The sequence below is a fragment of the Hyaena hyaena genome, unplaced genomic scaffold, assembly GCF_003009895.1.
Source record: "Hyaena hyaena isolate Hyena2069 unplaced genomic scaffold, ASM300989v1 scaffold_158, whole genome shotgun sequence".
NCBI lineage: Eukaryota > Metazoa > Chordata > Mammalia > Carnivora > Hyaenidae > Hyaena > Hyaena hyaena.
The window spans coordinates 2902841-2909252 of NW_024080790.1; positions in this window are offsets into that span (position 1 = coordinate 2902841).

The following is a 6412-nucleotide window of genomic DNA, read 5'->3' on the forward strand; positions in this document are numbered from 1 at the left end:
AAACCAAGATGTTTTATGCTGTGTACAGAATTATGGAAGTAAAAATGAAATTGAACTTTAGGGGTGCCTGGGTGGCTTGTCATTAGAAATGTGTCTGACTTTGGCTCAGGTCACTATCTCACAGTTTGTGGGTTCAAGTGGTGCATCGGGCTCTGTGCTGACAGCTCGGAGCCTGGAGCCTGCAGCCTGCAGCCTGCTTTGGATTCTGTGTCCGCCCCCGCTTTGGCCCTCCCCCACTCATGTTCTGTCTCTCTTAAAAATAAATAAACATAAACAAAATTTAATTGAACTTTAAAAAAGCCTATACCTGCTGGGTTTTGTTTTTGTTTTTTTCATTTTTCAAAGAAAAATTTTAAAAATTGTGAAATTCTCAGAAAACTTGTGTTTGGTGGTATAATTAGAGAGGCTTAAGTCAAGGAGAGTAAATACTTCTGTCTCATTAAATCTAAGATGTCATGGAGCACCTGGGTGGCTCAGTCGGTTAAGCGTCCAACTTCGACTCAGGTCATGATCTCATGGTTTGTGGGTTCCAGCCCTGCATTGGGCTCTGTGCTGACAGCCAGCTCAGAGCCTGTTTCAGATTCCGTGTCTCCCTCTCTCTCTGACCCTCCCCTGCTCATGCTCTCTCTCTCTCTCTCTCAGAAATAAATAAAATAGTAAAAAAATTTTTTTTTTTTTTAAATCTAAGATGTCATGATTGTAAGATGATCTTCTGCCACGGAGAAAGGAAAACGCTGCCAGTGACCGATGCACACACTTATTACTTTGCATTTCTTTAATATTTCTTGAATGGTCTTTTAACCTTAGATCATCCTTATAAAGGAAACTATATACAAGATAAATTTGGTATGGTATTCCTCAGATTTCTACCTATTCAGAGTCTGATCCTTCTACATCACCTTTCCATCTTTTCCTTATAGTATTGTCCTTTGTGCCACAAAAAATGTTGCTGAGGCAGGATTTCTTTAAAGCATGCTTCCCTGTTGTCTTCAATTAACTGTCACTTACTCTACAAGTTTTGGTGTACACATGCCAGCTGTGACAACTGTCCTCATGATTGCTGCGAGCTTACCAGGATCTAGCAGGATCCTTTCAGTTATCTACTGCTGTGTAACAAATCACTAGGAAACTTACTGTCTGTGCTCCGGCAGCCTCAGGCAGCCAGACTTAGAGCTGGAGGGTGTTTCCAAGGTGGCCTTCATATGGCCTGCAAGTTGTCAGCTGGGACCTCAGCCAGGCGTTAGAACCAGGGGCCTCTCCACATGGCATGTGCTTCCTCTGAGCAATGGTGGCTGGGTTCCAAGGATGAGCATCTGAAAAGAGAAGGCCAGGTAGAAGCAATATCATTTTTAAATGGCCTAGCTTCATAATTCATTTAGTATCACTTTTGCCACGTATTTCTCACAATCCTCCCTCCCCCCCACCCTGCCACAGTTCAAGGGGAGAAGACATAAATTCTACTTCTTGATGGGGGCTTGGCTAGGTTCTGGAAGAGCTCATGAGACTTAAAATATTGTGTCCATTTTTGGAAAATACAATCTGGCTTGGTAGATTACAAGATGCATCTCAATTTCAAAGATGTAAAAAAGGGGATGAGGGTGATGGGCTTATTAAAATTGATGAAGTTTGTTAGTTGGAATGCAAGTCCTCTCTCCCACTCATCTGCTAACACCCCTCCCTACCCCTAATTTATTGCGGCCATTACTAATCTATCATGGTACTCGTTTTCTCGGAGCCTCCAAGCTTTATTACACAACTAGGAGCTACTATCAACTGTTAGTGATCCCTGTGAAGTTCAGCTAGTCTCCTCGACCAGGCATTACCTCACTGTGGACCCCATGAGTCCTTGGCTCTCTCTTTCGGTATCTCACACAATGATGAACGTCTCCTGCATGAGACCATCCATAGAAACCAAACATGCAAAAACAAAATGGCACTTCACTTGTATACCATGAGAAGTGAGTCTCAGCTAACACAATGCTTAGGTTTGCCAATAGGTGTACCCTCTTTCAACTTACCTGATGTGCTGTATTGTTCTAAAGGCTTCCTGTGAGGGCCAAATTAGAAGCAGACATTCACAGCATTTAAAAAGAATTCATCCAGGCCTCAGTACAGCCTAAAAACCCAATTTAGATATTGTGTACATATTTGTGTATCTGTTTCCATTCTTCTTTAGCATAAACATGTAGGTGTGGTAGTAAACTTTGCTAGGTGTCTCCATACTATCAAAATTTTTTGTAAGGGATCCCTGGGATAATTCTCATCACGGAGTCTAGACCCTTCCAGGCAAGTGCTACCTTTGTAAAGACAGCAGCATATAGGCTTTGGATATAAGGCTGGTTTATGCAACCTGAGTATAATATCTCAGTGTGCATTTAATTGCTATGACTAATTTGGAAAATAAGTGGGCAATTGGCTTTTGGCTATGTTCCTTAAAAAGGACTGGTTGGTTATTTTTGCTCAAGAAGACCTCATCCCTGAAGGTCCACCCTTGTTTTATTGTGTGGTCCCACCTCATTAATCTGGGTGGGATTAGGCTGCCAAGTTCCTATTTGCACAGAGCTCTTCCCTTAGAGCTGGGCCACGCTTAGCAGTCCCTATAAGCCAGGGGGTCTGGTGTTGCCTTCTGAGAGAGCCTGGGAGCACTGAGCCCATGCTGTTCTTAGACCTGCTGGGATCTGCTGATGGAAGTACTGTCCCACACCCAGAGAGCCAAGGACTCAGGGCTGCTAGGACAATGCCCCTTACCCCACTCCACCTACACTCCTGTATGCTGCCTGGAGTGGTGGGCAGTTCTTTGACTGGTAGAATCACCCCTCCATCTGTCCTACAGGGCTAGGGTGGACAAGCAGCTGCACAAAAATTCTCTTTTTTCCAGATCCTGTGAATCCGTGTCACTGTGCTGGGATCTAGACAGAAAAAGACCTGCCTGTCCTTAACCTTGAACCAAAAAAGTGGGTGGTTCTTAATCAGGAACAATACAGAGAGAGCAGATGCAGATTGGCCTCACAATGCCATGACCATTAATATCCATAGGTTCTGTATATTTAGCACCAAACGTCAAGTTTGAATGCAGGAACAGATTCTGGCTGTGCTTTAAGTCATAAAGGGAGATACAGGACAAACACAACCTCTGCTGCCAGGGAAAACACAGATGTCAGAAACAGCTATGGCTGTGACCAAATACAGCTGCATTTATTTATATAGTAGCACTGAAGCAATTTTCAGGAAGGATTTTTTTTTAACAACTGCAATTTGTTTCTGGTGGTCTTGATCCAACTCTGTCCTTAAGTCAACTTAAAGCCAGATCATCTAGCAGTGGCCTCCACACAACATTTGATAGATATTTATTGGCGATAAAAAAATTTATGAAATTATGGCAAAACACCCAAATTATTTTTATTTATAGGTAGGCAGTCTAGGCTGCTATGGTGGCTTCATAATGAAAGACCTGACTCTATCATGTTTTTCTACTGTCTTCCTTATGTATCTTTTACCTCATCATCCATCATCATTGGGGCTGTTCCAGCTCCAACCATCACATCCACATTCCAGCCATCAAGAAAGTAGGAAAAGTAAGAGAAAGGATACCCTGCCACTTAAAGAATACCACTTCTGTTTTCATTTCTTTGGCCATGGTTGGTCACGTGGCCACACCTGCCATAGGAAGGCTGAGAAACAGACTTATTCTGTGCAATGATATACTCAACTCACACCCAGGAGTTCTGAGGAAGACAGGGGAATGAATATTAGGAGACAGAAAGGATTTGGCCAGTGTCACAGAATAATAGTCTAGCGTAACATCTCCCTAAGTTCTCCCATGAGGTGAAAACCAGGGAGTGATCAATTCATATTTCCTCAGGCTGGATCTAGATCTTGGCACCAATAGACACTTTTGGCAATTGCATCTTCTCCCTCAGCTCGTATAGACATGACACAGTTGAATCACTTGTTTCCCTGACCCATTGAATCTTTTATTATCCCTTACATACATTTAATGGAAGCCTAGCCCTGTACAAAAATATGAAAGGGATGTTCTCCCTAAAGCTGAAATTGATCTTCTATCCTCAATTTCTTTCCTTAAAAATTTGTATTTACTTGATAATAAATTGTTTCAAATGCTAAGCACTGCTTCTGTCCACTGGGCGGTGCAAAGACATGCAATACAGCATGAATGGAACACTTGATCTCATGCATTTCCATAAACTCCAAAAGAAACTTGAAGGGAAAACAATGTATTTATGATTCAGTGTATTGGTCTCTGTCTAAAATTGCTCTTGTTGTTGACTTAGGTGGATAAATTTTGTGTACGTACAGAAAAAATGATTTCTGTTAATATCAAAGAATTGTCCCTCGCACAAAATTATTTCATCCTTTTTCTATGCGGGAACAGCCAAAATGTTTCTGGCAAATACTTAGGCTTTCAATTATGCCTAGGCACTATCAGATCTGCCTCTTAACAGCTTTTAGTGAATTGTCTTTCTCCCTGGGAAGGAGCCACTCTTCTAGGGCTGTGCTTTCTGAATCCCAGGCCTTTGTTATACCTAAAGACCCTGTGGTGTGCTGCCCCCTTGTGGGAACGTGTGAATATTGTGGATCACTAGAAGAAGATGGATTTTGCCCTTCATATGCAACTGGAAAAATCTTCATTATTCAATTCACAGCAGGCACACAAGTCAAACTGGACCAGAAGAAAACATTACCTTATAAAAATTTCTTCCAAAAATGAGAGCATATTTATGAAGAGAAAAACACTTTCCATCACGGCAAAGCTTGTACACTATGGATTTATTAGCCAAAACTTGTATAATTAGATTTATTATAGATTCGACCTTTTAGTGCACCATGAGAGCTGGCTTCCAAAAGGAAACATTTAGCTTTTTATGAAGTGGGACATTATCTTGTAAAGTAAATAAGTAATCTATGCCCCCACTTCCCACCACCATTCATTCTGGAAGTTCTGATGGTAATATTTCTCCAAGTAAAGACCTCTTTATACCATTGACTATCTTCCTGCAAATATTCTAGAATTCTTCCCTTCCTTGTTTCATATTTATATGGGATATAGTGACTGATTTTACAAGCTATTTCTGCACGAACAAGTAATAAGCAGGAGCCCTGCATCTGCTCATTTTTGTCATTGTGACCACACAGGTGAAAGAGGCAAGCAGAAAATAAAGTGTGGTCAAAAGAGATTCACAATTCTCCCTCACACAAGAGGCTGAAGACACTTACATTCTCTGCTCATTTTAAGCCTTCAACTTTTCTTCCTTACCCCTAAGAATGTTCCCGCTGGGCTTTCTGTAGCAAAACAGAACGTCAGCTCTGGAAGAGGCCTTCAAGTCTGCTGAGCCCCATCCCTCCACTTGGAGATAGACTCAGGGGCTGCATGTCCTGACCCCCTCGTCCAGTGCTCTTCGCCCTGCACCACCTGGAGGCTGTTCCATCCTCCACACCTCACCGAGAACCAGGGCACCTTTCAGTCTACCAAGCCAGAAACTGAGATCAGGTGTGCAAACACCACCACCATCAGAGGCGATAAGGGTAAGCAAATAAATACCAGGGAGGAACAGAAGCAGGGTTTGGCTCTCAGCACCCTGGAGATAAACAAGTGTTTGATCTGGGCTGAGCACATCCCTTATCTGGTGAGAAACAACATTCACACTCAGAGGGTGCCTGAGCTTGCAGCAAGCACATCTGGAACCATATGACTGCTGGCCTGGTCCTCACACTAGCTGAACAACGGATTAGGGGCAACTGTTACTACCCACTCAGGGGTCCCTGAACTCCTGGGAGATCACAGGCTAAAGATTCCAAAGAATACAGAGCCAAAGGTCTCAGCAGAAGAGTCCTGGTGGCCCTTGTCTCTCCTCATCCACTAAGCGCCACTGGGGCATGCCATGGATTATCCAAGTCTGCCCGGTAAAGATTCTTAGAAGTGTCAGAAGCCTCATTCTCTGTCTCACCATTGCAGTCACTGAAGCTGAAGACGGCAGTGAAGAATGAACCCAGAGAAAACCGTCAGCATGTCTCTAAAGAGACTTGACTAAGATGATGTACATAAGATAATAATAGTGATAATAATAGCAGCTAATATTTACTGGGCATTGACTATGTGCCAGGCACTATACTAAGTGTTTCTTCTGCATTATATTCTTCAATCCTAACCACAAAACTTTGAGGTCAGTCCTACTGTTGAAATTTGCAATTGAAAAATAGGCTTCAGGAGATTAAGATACTTGCTCAAAATTCTACAGCCAGGACACAGGACATCCAGCAGTAGAAACATGATTTATCCATCCCTAGAACCCGGACTCTCAACTTCTTCTTTTTCATATATTGGTGTAAGCTGTTTGATGCATCCCTGCCCCCCTCCCCCGCCCCAATCTGTTTCACTACATTAAGGATAAAA